This window comes from Patella vulgata, chromosome 4, assembly GCF_932274485.2.
Source record: "Patella vulgata chromosome 4, xgPatVulg1.2, whole genome shotgun sequence".
Lineage (NCBI taxonomy): Eukaryota > Metazoa > Mollusca > Gastropoda > Patellidae > Patella > Patella vulgata.
The window spans coordinates 53,395,338-53,415,236 of record NC_065882.2 but is presented as its reverse complement, the minus strand read 5'-3'; the positions used below and the strand labels follow the sequence as shown (position 1 = coordinate 53,415,236).

Genomic DNA, 19,899 nt, shown 5'->3' with positions numbered 1-19,899 from the left:
GTGTTGAGTGGAGGTTAAACTCCCTCTTTCTCTCTCTCTCTCTTAAAAGTGCTTCAAGCTATCCTAATTACTTAAAATATTTTTAGCACAATATATTCTTAGTTTGAGGTGATGTGTCATGAAACATTATTGAATTTCATTATATATTTTTATATACATGTACACCCACATTGTGTTTCATTCTTTATTTTATTATACACCCACCATGAATGTGAAAACCCATTAAGTTTTCTGTGATTGGTTTGTGTTGCATGTTACTATTGATTGGAAGTTTCGCACTTGTGGCCTTGAATTGCTTTTGCCCTTCATTTTTTTCCAATCTGGTGACCTATCTAATATCTAACAACAAATGCTATGATCTGTTCTGTTTGAAATTGTTATGCAATTTTCCAATTGGTGAAGAGAAGAATCCTATTGAGTTATGGCTGATGTCCACTAGAATCGTTTGAACACTATGTTTCACCAAAAGTTATGTTGAAACAGTTTTGAAATTTATGTTCTTTGTTTAATTTAGTGAAACAATAACGTCTTGAATTTCAGCATCTAGTGAAACAATAACGTCTGTTGAATTTCAGCATCTAGAGATATGGCCCTTTTTCGCTTTTTATACATCAAAATGGAAATGGCGTAAATTGCCGTCGCCCACATTTGTACATGTCTGTTGTCCACAATTTCTTGTGAACTCTCTACAGACTCCATTTATCATCTGATAGTGATTGTTTTGAAATTGATATATTGTTTACATCAATGAGATGAAGAATCCTATTTAATTTCAATAATTTCTTGTTGAGTTATGTCCGTTGTTTTAATTTGTTGGACCTTATGAACGCTGGAGTGACTAAAGGTATCATCTGATCTGTATGAAATTGATATTTATCATTTAAATTAGTGAAACGAAGAATCCTGTTAATTTCTTCTGGAGTTATGGCCCTTGTTGAATACTTTTAATTAATATATTTTCTGTGATATTTGTTTTTATTTACATATATAAATTCATTTATGTGATATTGTTTTAATTTGTCTCGTTAGATTCACCATATGTTTGGCGCAATATAGTCCGGTTGGAGCTGACGTGCCATTAAACAACATTTCATTTCATTTCATTTCTCTAATAACAAAAGTTATCATTCGATCTATATGAAATTTAAACGCATCATTTAAATTAGTGAAATTAAGAATCCTGTTGAATTTCAGCAATTTCGATTTCTTCCGGAGTTGTGGCTCTTGTTGCACTTTGTGAACGCAGCTCTAATGATAAATGTATGGAAATTATACGCATCATTTAAATTAGTGAAACAAAGAAGCCTATTGAATTTCAGCATTTCATATAATTACTTCTAGAGTTATAACCCTTGTTTCACTTTGTCTAATTAAGTGAGAGTGATGAAATGTATGGAAATTATACGCATCATTTAAATTAGTGAAACAAAGAAGCCTATTGAATTTCAGCATTACATATAATTACTTCTAGAGTTATAACCCTTGTTTCACTTTGTCTAATTAAGTGAGAGTGATGAAAACTAGATGTATAGTTTCATTACATCAGTACCTTGACTAAGTTTGATAATGAGTATTTTCTGTTGAGGGTAAGCAGAGTGATGAGCAATTTGATTGGTCGAGACTTTAGAACACAATAATTGAGGTAGAATGTTCAAACTTTGTGAATGGGACAAAAAAAACAAAAACAAGGTCCTTGGCACGGATTGGCATGCACGTAAAAGATCCCTTGACAGTTGAAGTTTGACAAAAGAGTAGACTGTAGTGCCATTGTCAAGGCCAACTTTTCCTCATACCACACTGTATGGTGTATGCCCGTCTGCATTTGCCCATTCGGAGCAGAACAGTAAGATGTTAAACCCGATTTCATTTCATTTCATTTCTTAATTCACCTGAAACCTGATTAGCTATGTATTCATCTTCCACATACAGGAGGAAGGATATTGATCCCAAGTAAATTGTGAATTAGACGTTTATGGTCATTTGTATATTTGTAATTATTCAGTAGAGCCAATGTTGTAAATATCCACAACTCACAAGTTCATATTGTTAGATTGAATGTTACCAGGTTTGTTTGTAAAAGGATAAAGCTTCTAAATAAGTATTTACATATATGTGAGAAAACTCCTATCTTAACAAGTTTTGTTATTTTATTTAAATCAGTTCAAGAGATTTGGATACAGGCAAAAATTATCTGCATTTCAGAATATATGCATTACATATATTACACGCAAAGACCATTATATGATTCATTGAAAACCAATGTAAATGATGTTTAATATTAATATGTTTTTGATTTTTGTATTTCAGAATTAACCTGATTTAATGTGCTAACATTCATAATTCATGGATTAATGAAGTTTCAAATGCTGGCACTCCTGGATATCGAGAACTGCAAATTATAAAAAGTTGCCTATATGACTTCTTCTATGGTGATATAATTTAGTGTAGAAATATAGGATTAGCAGATAATGAATGCCAAGGCATCTAGTGCAGTAAGTTTTTCTTTTATTCTTTTTCGGTCTAGAAATAAATGGGGTTCGTCCTGCTTTGCTGTCACAAGGCTAATGTGCTAAGAGGGAAATTTAGCAGAGACTGTGGCATTTTCGTCTGGCATTTGCCAGGCCTTTTGTCCTTTTCCACTGACAATAGTAAACCAGGCTAGAAAATCCCAAGGATGTTTCTCGGCCAAAACCATGATTGAACCAGGGACCCCTGTGTTTAAACATGTTTTATCTCCTGGTCAGTGGGCTAGCACCATACTTACATAGCCACAGCCACAATGACTCCCTGTGAGCCTAGAAGATGAAGCCGTATAAGAATAGATTAGCATGTGTTCAGATTTCGATTAGTACTGTATTTGAAATTTGATTCAATAATTCATTGATATTTGTGAGTCAAATTCTTGCTTTGGATGATAAATAGTAGGTTTTCTTAAATCATGTTAGAAACGACTGTTTCTGAAAATTACTAAGTTGGCTGAGAACATTCCTCTTTATTTTCCTGTGTGGTATCTCCTTGTGAGTGGTGCATCACGAAAGGCCTGGCAAGCAACAGTGTCTAGTCATTTGGAAGGTACCAAAAATACTAAAGTTCCCTGTACATGTTGGTGTGTACATAAAAGAACACTTGACAGTTGCACTGTCTGGTGTATACACATCTTCATTGTGTTTATAAAGTGTCGAATTGTCTCTTTAATTTAAGCAAGAAAATAACAATGCTTTAAAGGTTTTATGTTGTGTGAATTCATATTCTCATTAAGTAATGTCCTAAATGTGTTTGTGCATGTGCATACTCTCAACTAATGCTGATCGAGTAGGCCCTAATTTGGCTTCTTGTTGAAGTTGTCGTTTGACTTTGACTGGTTCCAGACCTGACCAACGCTGTACCTCTAGATTACATGATTCAATAAGTAAATAAATATAATTGCTCAGTCTAGACAAAATGTGAATTAAAAGGGAAAAAAAGGATTATTTTGTTTCTGATCATAGTTCATCATGGTGGTGGTGTTTATTTTTATTTGCAAAACAAAGTAGCAAGATATGACTGAATGAAGTCACAGCTATTCAAACAAAAGATAAATGATGATAGCTAGAAAGGTTGACAAGTGTTGACTCTTTCTGTTTTTTTGTGGTTTTTCGTGTTTGTTACCTCTTCAGACAATGTGAGTCTAGCATGTATTGACTGACCTAGTTTAAACACTTGGCACAAGGCTGCGTCATGATGTTTTCTAATTATTGGTGTCATGTCACCCAACGACACTTAATTCTAGGTTATATAATTTAGCTAATGAAAAAAAGATGTTTGAACTGGAAAAGAACAGTTGTTGTGAATCGGCTTTAGAACAATTTCCATAGTTTAAAACCAAACCAGTACAGTTCATGACCATGGTTGTTTAACATCTACATGTACCTATATGGAAGAAAATGCATCAATGATTAGATTCTTTAAGCAGGCATTATGCAAGAGCTAACTCTTCTTATTGCAGGTCTTTCTTTAGGTCTTAAATGTTATATAAACTATTAATTAGACATTATTAACATGGCAAGACCATAATCATTTCACGATGCCATTGAATGAGTCCGATTTTAATTTCAAAGGTTCGGCCATTTAATGATTTAATTTAAAAATGGTTACAATCAGTGGTTACTATCGGTGCACGCATGTTGTCAAACCTTTAGATACTAATATCTTGCCTCAAAATAAAGTAATTTGAATGAAATTTTTAATATAGTCATTTTGCATTGTCTATTTTTGAACTCTTCTAGCAAGAATGACCAACTTTTTATCAAAATTTTACATAATGCATCTTTAAATGGCTTAAAGATGCAAGATTTATGAAATATATTGAATATTTCAGTCAATGTTATGAGTGTTTGGCAGATGAAGATTCTGCCCACATTTGATATTCTCGATTATCAAGTAGCTTTTCCATGATATTGATAGACATTGAACTGTGGATTGTCTGTTCAATCATTTGCAGTCTCTGGCTTTATTAACGTTTAACATTGATGTGGCGGCATTGACTGATTCTCTCAATATCTGAGCTGTCTGATGTTCTAGAGAGCTGAATATGAACTTATCGTGTAAATAAATGTCTATGTTATAACATTTTAAGCCAGTAACACACACGGTAATAGGCAAGTTTAAAGTTAAAATGATTACTCATAAGTCGTACAGTAAAACCATCTGGTAAAATGAATAATAAAAGTTACAGGCTTTTTTTTCACACTAAAAGTATGATTGTTTGACCCTTGGTTGTAAGAGGAATTATTATAGAAGTGTGATTCTTTTATAATTACTTCGTTTGAAGTATTAATTACATGGATAAATAAATGAAAAATTAATCTTGTGTGTTGTTGAGATTTTCAAAATATGGATAATGAAGTTGGTCCTCAGGAATGTGATCTAAAGGTGATCTGCTAATGACGGCTTGTAATAAATGTGTCCCTTGATCAAATTGTTTGGGTTTATAGGTAAGCATATGTGAATTAGAATTTACAAAATAATGAACTGCATAAACAGAGAATATTGGAGACTGAGTGATAGACATTAAGATTATATAAGATAATACGAAATAGTGTTGCCAGACAATACATACATGTATATAACAGCAGCATTTTGAAATGTTGCTGTTAAATTTTGGGTCAGGTGCAATAACTATGCATAAGATTGATGGGCTACCCTGAATTGTAAAAGGATTCCTTTTTTACAATGAAGTGAACAATTCCATTAAATCTGCAGAAAAAAAATCTCAAAAACTGTTACCTGTAGAGCGTTTACAAAATAAGGATAAAATAACTTTGTAAAATTGAAGCGCTTCCCTTAATTTTCCATTGGGTTTAATGTATGTTTCTAGATGACAACGTCAGCAATTATTCGGATAACCTCTGGGCTGTATAGTGTTTACAGGGTTGAAGGAAAGGGGCAATGACTTCATGTGCGACTTTGAAATTTGAATGGGTTCCTGCTGATATCTACCAAAACAATCACAGCATGCGTAAAAAAAAACCAAATCTAAAATAATCTCTTGTTCTGTAGAGTATTGATATTGACAAAGTTTTGTTGATCAGGACTGTATACTCCCGCATGAAATGTGAGCATATAAAAAATGGTATGAGGGGGATGAAAACCCATTGAAATATTTGTTCACACAATAAAATGAACTGTGGTTTAGCATTATATGTCACTTGTTTACTAAATGAACTGAATTAATTGTGAGGATACTAACTGTTTAGAATTGATAGAAATGTGTGTCTTTTGAAAAAGAAGAAATCTAACAGTTTTGTGTTTGACATAGCATAGTCTATTTACCAAAATAGATTTTATGGATCTGAAAATTGGAATGTGATCTGCTGTTGCAAGACTCATTTATTTTATTGAACTACCGGTACACCTTTTCCTTAATGAAAGTTGACATGTTTCACTGTCAGTAAGTCAGCTGTTGTCAAATTTATCCCCATTGTATGAAATATTTTGATTATAAAAATTAACAGATTTGTTGGCATTATTTGTATAGGATGTTTTTTGTCAAGGTTGACATTTAGCTCCTTCTTTTTCCTAGATTGTGGTTTTGTTCTTAAACTTTAGTGGCTATGTGATCTGCATTCTGGAATTGAAACCTTGATCATTAAATCCTACTTCTGATGCATGAGTTATGCAAATTTGTGTTAGATTGCACAATTGTAGGCAACAGTTAACCAAATTACTATTTTTTTAACCAGGTTCTCTGGCTTCAACCACTGTAATTTAAATTTGCTAGTTTGTCCCCAAAATGTGTATAGGTTGGAAAGGTGGGGTTGTGCACATGTAAAAATTATTAAAAGAAAACCACTGTATTGATCCAAATAATTTCAAGGCTCCGATTGTAAATAGCAAAGTAGGCCCTACTATATAAGGATGTATCTGTAAGCTAATGTTTTCATGGTCCATATTCAACTGAGTTCACATTGAGAATATTTCTACCCCCATGAACTTAGACCGGACTGATTTCACCTTTATTCGTTTTGAGTGGACATGAAATCCCATTTTTCTATCTATTTTAGGTATCTGCATGGCTAATTATGTATGTTGTGCTTTTGTATAAGAATGATGTACTATAAATACCATTTACAATCACAGTACCAGTAAATTAGAATAATCATTGAATTTGGCCTCATCTTTATTCCCGGTAATCATAATCCTCTACATGCACTCAGGCATCCCTCATTATATATTCGTTGGAAATAAACTAGACATTTTCACTTATAGCCCGTTCAGACGCTTAAGTTGAACTGGTTTAAAAACCCGGGGATCGTTAAACCAGTTTAACTTAAGCGTCTGAACGCAAATGTGGGGCAAATAAACCAGTTTAAAAAACCCTGCTCGCGACCTGTCTTCGAGAAGGCTTTTTATTTTAAACTGGTTCATCTTAGCCGTCTGAACGGGTTGGCTTAAAAAACCCAGCTCCAGCTTGCTTCGAGCATGCGCAGTACGCAGTTAGTTACATTCCTGTGAAAATATTGGGGTCAGACAGTGCCAATGTTATCGAAAGCGTGCGAGAACCGAATAAAGAATATGAAGCTACCCATGCGCAGTTAACTCTAACCTCCGACTGAAGAGGTCAGAATAGTTAAACTGGTTTGGCTGATAGTACATGTGAACGCAACACGATGCTGTCTTAAAAACCCCAGCGATTATGAACTGGTTTAAAAATAAGCGTCTGAACGGGCTATTACATTACCTTTTTTTTGTAATGAAAGATGAATGAATTACTAGTCAATAATAATGAGTATTAGTTATGAATGGACTAGTTTATGATTATCATGGCTGCTCTCTGCCCAAAAAATCAATACTCACTTACGACAACTGAATGACGTAGTATGTGAAATTTTATTTCTAATATAATTTATCCAGTAGGTGGTAACAGCTGGACCTAGAATATTATATGATATTATATCCTATAAAATTTTTTAATAAGTTTAACTCATAGTTCTATGACGCATTTGTCACCAGATATACCACACAACAGGCTGGATAAAAGTTTGAACAGAAATACAATTGTCTTGGTTGCATTCAATAAGAGCATCAATAGTAAGGCCATTCATTCGGAAAATGATTAATTTAAGTTTGCGGAAGTTCCCTTCCATGAGGAGTTTATTAAACCACAAATGAAGACCATTAACATACAAACATTCTCTAGTTCAAATCAATTTCTTTATTCCTGAAACCAAGCTACATTTAATTAAACAGTATTTATAAAAGAATAAATGGAATATTCTTTTTAAAGATTTTATGTAGAATTTAAAATTTTGTCAAGATTTTTACTGAAATTTAATTTAGCATGATGCATTTTGACAGAGAGGTCTTCAAACATTTGTTTCGTGGAAACATAACTTTACTAGGTCTCCAAAACAAAAATTTATGTATGCATATCGAATGCCAATATGTGGAGAAATAACCTATTAAACATGTTAAAAAAATTTCAACTCAAAATATACACTTGTGAGTAAATGTTCATCAAAACAGTCTATATGGGGTTACGTAACTTTTTTACATTATGTTGGTTGTCAAGAGATAATTAAAATGCAGCAATAAGCTGCAAAATTATACGTGGGAAGTTGTCACTGTGAACACGTCAGAGTAATAGTCAAGTTTATCCAGATACAAGGTGATTGACAGTCAGTCAAGGTGATTGTTCATCCCCCAACTCCACTGTACATAATATGGATGGATGTTGGTTTATCAGATAGTTACTTACCAGAGTAAAAGAATTTACCAGGTTTTTATTCACTGAAACATATGGCATAATAAGACATTTACTTAGTTTTTATGTAAATTCAGATATCACGACTATCAATGATTGATAGGAGAAAATTAGTAAGCTTTGTAAATAATGATAGAAAAAACTTCCCTGTTATATAAAGTTTTAGCTTTGTTATACAACACTAGATTTTTGACTACCTTAAACAAGCATGGGACTGAAGTTTATTTAAAACTAGCTTTTAAATCATTTGAACAGTAATCTTAAATCTAAGCCTTTATTTTGAGAAATTGATTCCTTCATCAATAAAGCCTCTAGTTTTTTGGGTTTTTTTTAAATATAATTGTCATAGTATTGTAGATTTTTTATTTATAAACCAGTACATATACCTATTTATAAACTGTTTTTCATGATTAGACATGTGAGTGACAGTTGTCAAGTTTTTCAGGTGCACAGTTGTACTTCTCACCCATTATTCAAACAGATGATTGTTAGTTTAAGCGCTAGAATTACACAGAAATAGTTGAAATAAACTAGAAGATTAACGGTACCTCAACTTCCAATAGACCTGTACTATCATAGCGGATATTTTTGTCCTGCAATACATGATGTGAATCAAATTTTAAATTGTTTTCTTACAACCAAATTAGCTGTTCATAGCCTGGCTGTTTTTGCTCATTGACTAATTGACTGTGGATAAAAAGCCTGTGTAGCCTACCTTTAGATATTTGGGTATGACAATTATTTTAGATAAATAAAACTAATTCTCCAGAATCGTATCAAACCTGTCAGATTTTATTTGTCCAGCTGATATTCAAAACAGCCAAATTTTCAAAAGATGAATTTTATGTACAGTTCAGATGGCTGAATATAATTTTGTGTAAAGGAGCTAAATCGCTAACATTTAGGACCTAGAAATTGACAAAAGTGGGTCGCAATGCATATAATACTGTAGTATGAATGTATATAAACTAATTTACATTCAATGGTTTCCGTTTTTACTCCAATTTCAAATCAGTTATGTTCGGCGAAATAAGCCAGCAGTCTCAAGCAAGTGCAAATTTCTAGCGTCTGGTTGTTCCAGTCTACATACGCTGTTTGATTTGGTGCAATGTGTCTAGCCTCGTCCCTCGAGTCTCTTGATACAACTGGGGCTGAAGCGCATTATGGTACACGATTCGTGTACCAATGGTAAAATGTTTATTTTGTCTTAAATATTGGATATCAAAAGCCCATCTTTTTCCGGTAAGATCACAACATGAATGTTGATTTAATTTGACAAATAAATCGTGTTTTCAATGTTGAAGATTTTGGATGATATTGAGTTAGACTTAGTTACTTTAAGAAGTGCCTGATTTTATAGACAATGATGAAAGGTTATAGTTCATTATGTATACCTTATATCCTACTTGAAACCACAAATTTCCACAAGAAGTATTGCAATGAACATGCTATACAGTATAAGATAGCTGATGTACGCCATTTTATGCTGACTCATTGAGACAGCCAAGGTATGTCTAGTTGCATGTTGGTTTTTTAAAACAGGTTTATTTGCCACACCTTTGCCTTCAAAGATAAAGTTAAGTGAGAATAACACTGTTGTTTTTTTAACCAGCTTAACTTAAGCGTTGGAATGGTATATAAATTGAGCAGTATCACTTACCGGTAAATAAATGCAAACCTCTTTGTGGTAATAAAATGATAAATTAGTTATCAAGTATGATAGTGGTATCTTTTTTTTTGTGGGGGGGGGGGCAGAGTGTATACATGTAATATGTTAATAATAATACAAAATGTATAGTAGTATCATTTGGTTAAGATCTTTAATAATCAGTGTTTCACTACATTTACCATGTTGATTAGCTGTGAAAGAATCAGCACCTTCAGGCTATATATGTAACATCCGCTGTGTATTGTGTTACATTATCCCAGATTGTGGCAAATAATCTATTTTAGTAAAGTATCTGTCACTAATTGATGACTCTTCTTACTAGATTCATTCATGAACATGACATGAAATATTCTGTTTTTACTGGTCAGCTCATACTTCTTGACTAAAGTAGTTAAATTGAAGGTTTTTATTTGGGCTTCCCAAAGAAGATATTTTGGCTGTTTTAATCTTGTTTTGGATAAAAATGGTAATAAGTTATTAAATGACATAAAAATAGAACTATATGCATGAGTTGAATAAAGTGCAACATGTGTTATACATATAATCAATTTTATCTGCGTGTTACACAATTTTTGGGGTGTAAATCAATACTACACACTTTGACAGACATATTAACATGATGTCAACATGATATATTAATTAGAATGATATATATAAGGTAACAAGCTGTTGTCTTTTTTATCATTTGTTGCTTAAATGATTGCCATTTAAAATTGATAATTACATTATGAAACATGTTCATTGGTGGCTGTGTCCGTTGTTGAATTCTCCCATCATTTTATACTTCTACAAGTCAACAGTCCATAACAGGATTAAAAGAGACCTGTTATATCAAATGTACACTCGTACAGGGGCACTGGAATGGCACAAGGGCCAGGGTACCAAAATATGGGAGGGGGGGTCTCTTCCCCCTGCCTCTAGAAAATTTTGAAATTTGTCAATTTCCGAGAACGCTGTTTAGAGCACCTCTAGTATTCCAAATTCAAAATAAAATAAATGATAATGAAAGAGACAAAAGCCTGATTATTCACAATTTTCGTATCATGAGCAATTCTAGTAAAAAGGTTGAAAACTTTCATCATTAGGGCATGGGTATACATGTATACCCCAGAAAAGGGCAGGGTACCATTTGTATACCCTGGTACCCAGGTTCCGACGCCCTGCACTCGTATATATAGATCTTGAAACTAAATTGACAGAAATATTTCAGAACTTATACTCAAACTTATTCTCATTCTAATTTATACATATTGTAATCAATAGACTTTTTGAGAACAGGTCCACTTGATTCTCAGTGGTTGTGCCTTTAATCAATATACTTGTGCTATTTGTAGGTAAGTTTATCTAAAACAGGAAACCACTGTGACTCGGTGAGTAACGCACTGGCTCACTTACCAGGGGTCAAGAGTTTGACCCAATTGTGTTGGCCGAGAACGTTCCCCAGGAATTCTAGCCAGGTTTCCCCTTGTCATTAGTTCCCCAGGATTTTTAGTCAGGTTTCCCCTTGTCATTAGTGCAGGACGGAGAGCCTGACAAGGAACTGTATCTAGTTCCCATGCACTTAAAAAAATCTTTCACAGCTGGAAATCGAAATAAGGTGTAGGACGAACGTCACTATTCTAGCAGAATTTTCTTTATAGATCCCTCCATATTACTCTAGTCGGTGCACAACAGTAGGGCATTAAACTCCATTCAATTTCATTTTTATCTAAAGCTTGATATATGTATGACTAATTGTAGCAAGATAACCTATTTGATTATATATTAAATGAAACGTTAAAATCAGATATGAATGAATATAATGAGTAAAAACAGTAAAGTATAATTACATGTAATTTCATCTTGATCACGATAGCTTGATTTTTTTTTATCATACACAACTTTATAATGAGATATATTATTATTCAGAATATTTCTATTTCTAAGATTATTTATGATTAGTAGTAATAATTTTTCAGGCATATTCTTGGTATTTATTTTACGTCATGAACAGCTAAACATGAGTACAACTAAATCTTGATATGATCAATTGAAAAGGTATTTCAGGCATTTTGCTTAAAGGTTCAGAATGTCAATCATCTTACCACTAAATATGTATGCATACTTTTTTTTATTCAAGATTCAAGATTGTTTTAAATCGTTGCTGTTCTTCACTTTTCTTATTCATGTATATAGTACTATGTTGATCCTATGACATTAATTGCATAAGTGGCCTTTGTCTGCTCATTCATGGGGGGGGGGGGGGTTGGATGGCCAAATGGTTAGCATGTGCGCGCTGCGCTGTATCATACAGTATGTCATTGAGTCAACTGGCGGGGTTCGATTCCCCGGTTGTACGTGACAAGGAGTAGGGTCGCCTGTCCAACCTTGTGTGTTTTCTCTGGGTCCTCCGGTTTCCTCCCACTGCTAAAGACCCCTACACGCAAGCGAATTATTGAAATAAAATTGAACCATGTGTTAGTCCCAAAATGATCTAGTTTGTGTCGAGTGGATGTTAAACCTCATTTCTCTCTCTCTCTCTCTCTCTCTTAAACCTCATTTCTCTCTCTCTCTCTCTGCTCGTTCATCACAGTTTTTATATGCCCACATTGAAATGTAGTCATATATTGTTGGCGCCCCCCCCCCCCCACACACACACACACACTCGAAAAATCTTGTGGATACTCTACAGGCCAAAGTTATCATTCGATTTACTTTAAATTTATACACACAGTTTAAGGTCTTGAGTCAAACAAGTATATTAATTTCCAATTATTTTTAATAACTTCAACAGCTAAATCCATGATATTAAATGTTTTGTGAACATCAGCATGGGCAGAACTACATGTAGAAGCCAAACAAGTTCTACTGATTTCTGATAATTACTTTATGGGTTGTTACTCTGAATCAGATTTTAGTGCATTGTAAAGTAGAAGGTTAAGCAATTGGATTGGGTCTTCTGGGTTCCTTCCATGTGCATGTGAATTATTGAAATAAAATTGGATTGGTCAAGACTTTTGAACACAATAATTTTAATTCCAATTGAGTAAAGGTGTTTGGTTGTCTAATGGTCTAAAAGGTGCAGTTTAGATCATAAGGTCTGTCGTTGAGACAAGTGGCATGGTTTTGATCCCAATTCTGTATGTGATAAAGAGCAGGTTTTCTCTGGGTCTTCTGGGTTCCTCACATATGCAGGCGAATTATTGAAATAAAATTGTACCATGTGTTAGTCTCAAAAGTAGCTAGTTTGTGTTGAGTGTATGTTAAACCCTCTCTCTCTCTCTATGCCTGTAATTGAGGTAGAATGTACAAACTTGGTGTAGATGTTCATTGGGTAAATGTCTTGACAACTTAGCTGCTGTGAGTTTTTGTTTTGTTGCCTGGCAATCTGTATTTTGATTAGTAATTCAGTGATTTGAATCCTAAGGAAACTATAGGGAATAATCTTGATATATTCAGGCAGACTAGAATATTTACGCTATTGACATAGTAACATAGATGTGTAGAATAATACTGTAGCTATATAGATCTAGTACAGTTATCTTCAACTCCGCTATTTAATGTTCAGCTATTCAGTACATATTTTAACCTCTACCCGAGAACATTACATCAGAAAGTCATCTAGAATGGTGCAATATTCACATAACCGTTATTGGCCTTGTAGGAGTATAGTGGTGAAACATAACTCAAGGTCAATTCGGCTGATGGAAAAGGAATCCAATACTTTGCAGAGCTTAAAGGAATAGTAATGTAAAAATACTAAATTTGAAGGATACACATCTGATTGCTTGTCATTTTACATGTCAGGATTTCATATTTCATGAGAATATGCCCATGTTTATTAGCAAGCTGCAAGCAAAGTATTCTACCAATTCACGCCTGGTTGATATATGTATAAGAAACATGAACTTGTTCTAACATCACTTGGTATCAAAAAATTGAAGAAAAAGAGACAAAAAAGGCAAAATTCCCCATTTTCTCCAGTACACAAATTATAACCAATAATAATTTATGTTTACACTACCAAGTAAAGTTAGGTTAATCGTGAAAGCATAGTCTGTTATATCGGTATCGAGGATATTTGTGTGGATTATAATTGTTTAAGAAATAATCCTGTTAGTTACCAGAAGTATTTTAATCCACACCTTTTGGTTCACTAAAATCTGAATGTCATTCTACTCCCTTCAGATGATCACAGAATGAGATTGTTTAAGTAAAAATATATTCTGGTATATGACAATAGCAGACTGGTAGTAACAGTTGTAAGACTAGTGTTAGTTGAATAATGATTTATTAGATAATAATAGTTATGTCTGCTGGCTTTTCGACTGATTCTGGCGAAATGCCTTATCTTACCAGACCAAGATAACACTGATGGTACACACTTACAATAATTACTATTACCCCAAGTTTTTCTGGCAACCAATCAGGTCAGTGTAACTAACAGAGTTAGTCATGTCATTTGAGGTCAGGTCGCTATGTCCTTAAGTAGTTTTTATTGCGCTCTAGTTATTCTAGTATAATATTTTATTATAATAGTATTCTACTTACACAAAACAATCTTCACAGAAATACACTTACCTTTCATCTGGGGTATCGATATCTGTTCTTGAATACAAGTCCGCAACTAGATGATCAAAAAGGTCTTATAAACATCAGTACAGGGCAAGTTAGTATTGTCTTCTTTTTTTATATCAAACACCATACAGATTCTATAGATTTTATTCTGAAGATCTTGACAAATAATAGTTTATTAATTTGAATAAGAATTGTAGGAAAGTTCTATACAAGATCATGTATAGAAATCGCAATTCATTAAATAGGATGGTACCTGTACCTCTTGCACTCATAATAAGGTGTATTATCTATCACTGCCATCTACCACCTGTTCCACTGAAAATATTTCTTTTGTAATTGTTCAGTGAATGAGCAACATATAAACTGACGATCAAAAGAAAGTACAGTACGCCAAGTGATAGTATGAAAAAGTGAAAAAAGTTTTTTTTTATATTTTCTTCTTTTTTTTATACCAGTCTGTTCTTTTGATAGATGCACATTCTCTTGTTGCAAATGTCGAAATTCACATACCCATTGGAATCTGTGAATGTTTTTTTGTCAGTGCCATTTCAAAATTTTGAAGATTGTTCTAGTTTAGAACATTTGTAGCAGTAATGAAATGAAATGGGGTTTAACGTCCTACTGTTCTGCTCCTAACCTGGGCTAATGAAGACGGGTTTGTAGCAGTAAAGTGTCTAGTGTCTCGTAACCCAGATGAAAGTGGACAGAAAACATTAGGCCTCATTTTATTCTCATCATTTTATTGAATATTTCCTCTCCCAATAAACGTGGTTCCCCCTTATCAGTGATGCAGGACGGAGGGCCTGACAAGGACAGCTGTCTAGTCATTCGGATGAGACAAAAAAACGAGCACCCATGTACCTATTGGCATGCACGTAAAAGATCCCTTGACAGTTAGAATTCGATATAAGAGTAGGCCGTAGTGCTGCTGTCCGGGCAAAATTTCCCTCATAGCACACAGTATGGCGTATGCCCGTCTTCATTAGCCCAGTTCGGAGTAAAACAGGACGTTAAACCCCATTTCATTTCATTTCATTTCTCTCCCAATAATAAAATTATATATATAGCCACCATTTGAGGACACTATCAAAGAATTAGAACATTTATTATATTTCTTATATTTAAAAATGGGTGAAAACTTTCCTTTATTTGAAGTGTTTAATGAGAAATATATACATGTTATATAAGTGTGAATATAGATTTTATATGGTATATAATGTAAGCGTGTCTCTTTATTAGGTTAATACTATGTGCCATGGTCGCTGACCTCATTCAATAGATATGTTAATAAATAACTACTCTTATTATATATACTGATAACAACTGAAAACCATTACGATTTAAATATCATTCAGATTTTAATGGTTGAAACATCTATTTTTCATTTATAAAAAGTCCAGTGTTGTAAAGATCTTATCAATGAAATTGATCTGTTGAAATTGCAAAGCAAGGTAATTTGCTAAGAAATTTACACACAATTGATTCTAGATCTGTTTTTTTGCATAAATTGACTGAAATTTGATTAATGTTTTCAAATTGTACTTGTATGTTTAGATGTATACTTTTATATTTTCAGTTGATTGACCCTGGGTGACATATGGACTTGAATTCAAGGTGGAGATTCACAAGATGACTAGTGAAGACTGTAGAGACAAGTATCCAGAAGATAATTTAAATGGATATTAATCTATCATTTAGTAGTTTCTTTAACATTTTGAGTTTATGACAAGGTGACATCCTGACCTATAATGGTAGTTTTTAAATTGTAATCTATTTATAAAAAAAAAAATGTTATGTGGGTGGCCTACTTCTTTTATCAAATACACTAACAGACTGTTTTATGTAACAATTAGCAAGTTCATATAATTTTGAACAAATTCAAACCTTTTGATATGTATGTAAAAGATGACTCCATCAACATTTATGACATTTAAAACATAATTAAAATAATAAATTGTAAAATATTTATGGATCAAAAACTAACATTAAAATACTTTATCAGATAAGAATGATAAATAAGGAAAATAAATCAAGAGTATCAACATATGTATGTGATGAATTTAACATCAGGTCAATGAGAAAATAAAGAGCACTTGGGCTTGACCATATGGATATCTTCTTCCAAATCTTTATTTAAATAAAATAATAGTACAGCTATTTTGACTGAAGGATTCCAAGAATGGTACAATGAACTATTTGAAGGGTTAAAACAGACTGTTTGTGTGGTCTTGATGATATTTTTGTCTTTGAGGTAGCTATCTGATAGATGGATGGTGATTTACTGGAGTACTTCAATAATAAAGAAAACACAGTATCCCTTGTACACAGTGTAAGAGTACCAACACTCTCAACCTTGGTCCCTTTACCTCAGAGTGTTGTAAACACAATAATTGCTTTTTGAGAACCAATTACCAGAAGTGTAGCAACTGTATGGGTAGTTCTTTATAGCAGTAATTCTATAGTATCTTCTAGTATAGCAGTTTTCAGTCTCATTGATAAATATCAGTAAATATGTCAATTAAACCAGTGTACATCTTGTTTTGCTCAAAACATAGAACCAATAATTTCAGTCCAAGGTGGTAAAGATGTGCTAGAGAAATCAAATATATACAGTATCTAAACTGTAAATATTATTAAATATCTAATAAATTGACTGTTACATGGTCATTACTATGATAATAATCTAGTCAATTTTTCGCGTTTTTAAGGGCATTTTAGAAGATCTGAAAGAAAAATAAATCATTGCAAGATTTCATGAAGTTTATATATACTGATTCATTCTGTCATGTTAAAAATCTTTGTATCCTATATAGGCTATTAATTTAACACAATTTAATTACACCCCACCCCCATACTTCTTTTGTCTATTTGTTTATATTTACTTGCCATGTATATATTGTGTATTATATTAGTGTACATGTATGTTATCTGATGAGTCAGTAAACTTGAAGAAATAAAGAATTGAAATACTAATAATACATTTATAGAGCATCTGAAATCTAACATGATGTGCTGCCCATCAGTATTATTCAACAAATAACCAGGGACATTAACAAACAATTAAACACACCAAGAAAATTTGTAACTTTAACATATTATCCTGTTACTTAAAGGGGCTAAATTGCTACTATTTGGGACCTAGAAATTGACACAAATGGGTTGCAACATATATAATAATGTAATATGAATGTATATTAACTGATTTACATTCAATCGTTTCCATTTTTACCCTAATTTCAAGTCAGTTTTGTTTGGCAAAATACACCAAATGTCTCAATCGAATGGCAATCTCTAGTATCTGGTTATTCTGGTCTACATCGATAGTATTTATTGTGCATGTTCTCCAGATAAGAATATCGCGTCACCGTTTGACATGACTCGTTGAGTATCTCTAGCCTTGTTCTTCGAGTCCCTTGTTACAAATGGCGCTGATTCGTGCACCAATGGTAAAATGTGTATTTTGTCTTAAATATTGAATATCAGAAGCCCATCTTTTCCCGATAAGATCACAATATCAATTTTGATTTAAATTGACAAATAATTAGTGTTTTCAATGTCGAAGACTTTGGATGATATTGAGTTAGAGACTTAGCTACTTTAAGTCTGCTGTAATGGTCTTTCCATTCAAAACCAGAAGTCAGTTTAAATTGGTTGCAAAAACGAATCCTTGACATTGCAAATCATGAATGAAATTTATACAAATTAATCAATAAAACACTACACCAACAGAATCTTTTATAGATAAGATTTATTTTAAATTACTTGTACATGTACTAGTAAATTGTCATCTAAGCCTTTGCCCTTGTGTTAATATGGTTCTAAACAATTCCTTTATAATAATTAACAATTATCATAATTAATATCATTCTATCCATTAACTATATGAATAAATAAATAATAATTGATGATAATAATTAATTAGGCTAATTAACACAGTATTCAAATGTACTTTAGATGTTATTGTATTAATTCTTAGGGACATATCCCTAGACATATGCCATGGTCTTACGTCAGCTACAGGAAATTTTAAAAACAGATTGGATTAATACTTGATAGTTGATAGATAATGTCTGTAGTCAAATATTTCAATTTAAGTATATAAATATGAAATGGCAACTATCAAGCATTATACACTGATAAATTTTTATATTGGTTGAAACTGCTGTTTATCATTTGTTGGATATTCCTTGAACACCTACAAATTGTTAAAATTAAATCTCTAAATGCAAGATCAGTCTAAAAATGGTTCAGTATTTACAAAGATATGATGAATTAAAAATTTGTCAACGAGACTATTAAAATGAATTTGCCAGCTTCTAATTGGGGTGAAGATGTTTAATAAGTGAATGCCTTGACAGATGACCATTTTCTGCTTAGGCTAAGCAAAGATAAGCAATTAGATTTATCAATGCTTTGGAACACCATGTCACTCTTATTCAAATTGTTGTACCGGTATAGTTTCATTAGAGCTGTACTGGTGTCTTGACTTAGTTCGATAATGAGCAATATTTGTTAAGAGTGATAAGTAATTTGATTGTTTGATACGTTGTTAAAAGATAATAAATCTATGAGTGGCATCTAATTATATTGGGATTAAGGCAGGGGGAGGGCGGGGACATCAGCCTCACTTATGCCATCATGGCTTCTTCTTTCATTAAATTTCGTTGTCGTCTTAAACTACAGGTAACTCGATATTCGAACAAAAAACTAATGGTATTGCACGCAATTAATGGCTGACATAACTCAACAATCAATGAGGTTTATTCTGATTACTGTTTTGATAAAAATTGACTTTACAATCACCATGAACATAGTATGTTTACGTACGTTGTTCCCAAGAGAAAACTGAAGGCTTCCCCGTATTACTAAAAATAGAATGACAGCTCGTGAACGGATACAAAGTTAGTTCATCATTGTATACTATTTGGGTGATGAAGTACCAATATCGGGTATGGTATATAACATTAAATAACACAACAAGTAAAGCTATTACTTCCATATTTATGAAGTGTCATATCATTATTGTGAGAATATAACTCTGTTAACCTCTTTTGTGTGAGGGTCATTGACTTAACCTATTTAAATGTTGACGAAAGTTAATTTCTTTTTTCGTTTTTCTTTTTGTAAGTTTGACTAAATGATGTAATTAGATGTATAATCTGTATGTGGAATATGTTCTAATAACATGTTGACCATATACATAAATTATTACGGTTATATGTTTTATGTTCAATTCTTTTGTTCTTAAGTAAGTAGCGTTATCCCTGTTTTCCAGTTTGCCTAGTTCGGGAATGCAAGGGAAAATTTATGTAGTACTCGTACAAAAGTGTTCAGCATGAATGCTTAATGGAGCCAAATCTCTCTTCTTTGATACCTCGAATGGTCACGATGCATATACTTTCTAATCAGTTTTGTTCGGCGAAATTCGCGA

General features: G+C 32.8%; 1 long non-coding RNA gene across 1 annotated transcript in view; it reads left to right on the top strand.

Moving 5' to 3' along the window:
* Positions 1 to 19,687, top strand: part of LOC126817708 (uncharacterized) — a 58,625-nt gene extending 38,938 nt beyond the window's left edge. Inside the window, exons 2-3 of the long non-coding RNA XR_007679111.1 lie at positions 2,308 to 2,492; positions 16,045 to 19,687. This is a non-coding gene — a long non-coding RNA (uncharacterized LOC126817708). The remainder of the gene's footprint in view (positions 1 to 2,307; positions 2,493 to 16,044) is intronic.
* The last annotated feature ends 212 nt before the right edge of the window (positions 19,688 to 19,899 follow it).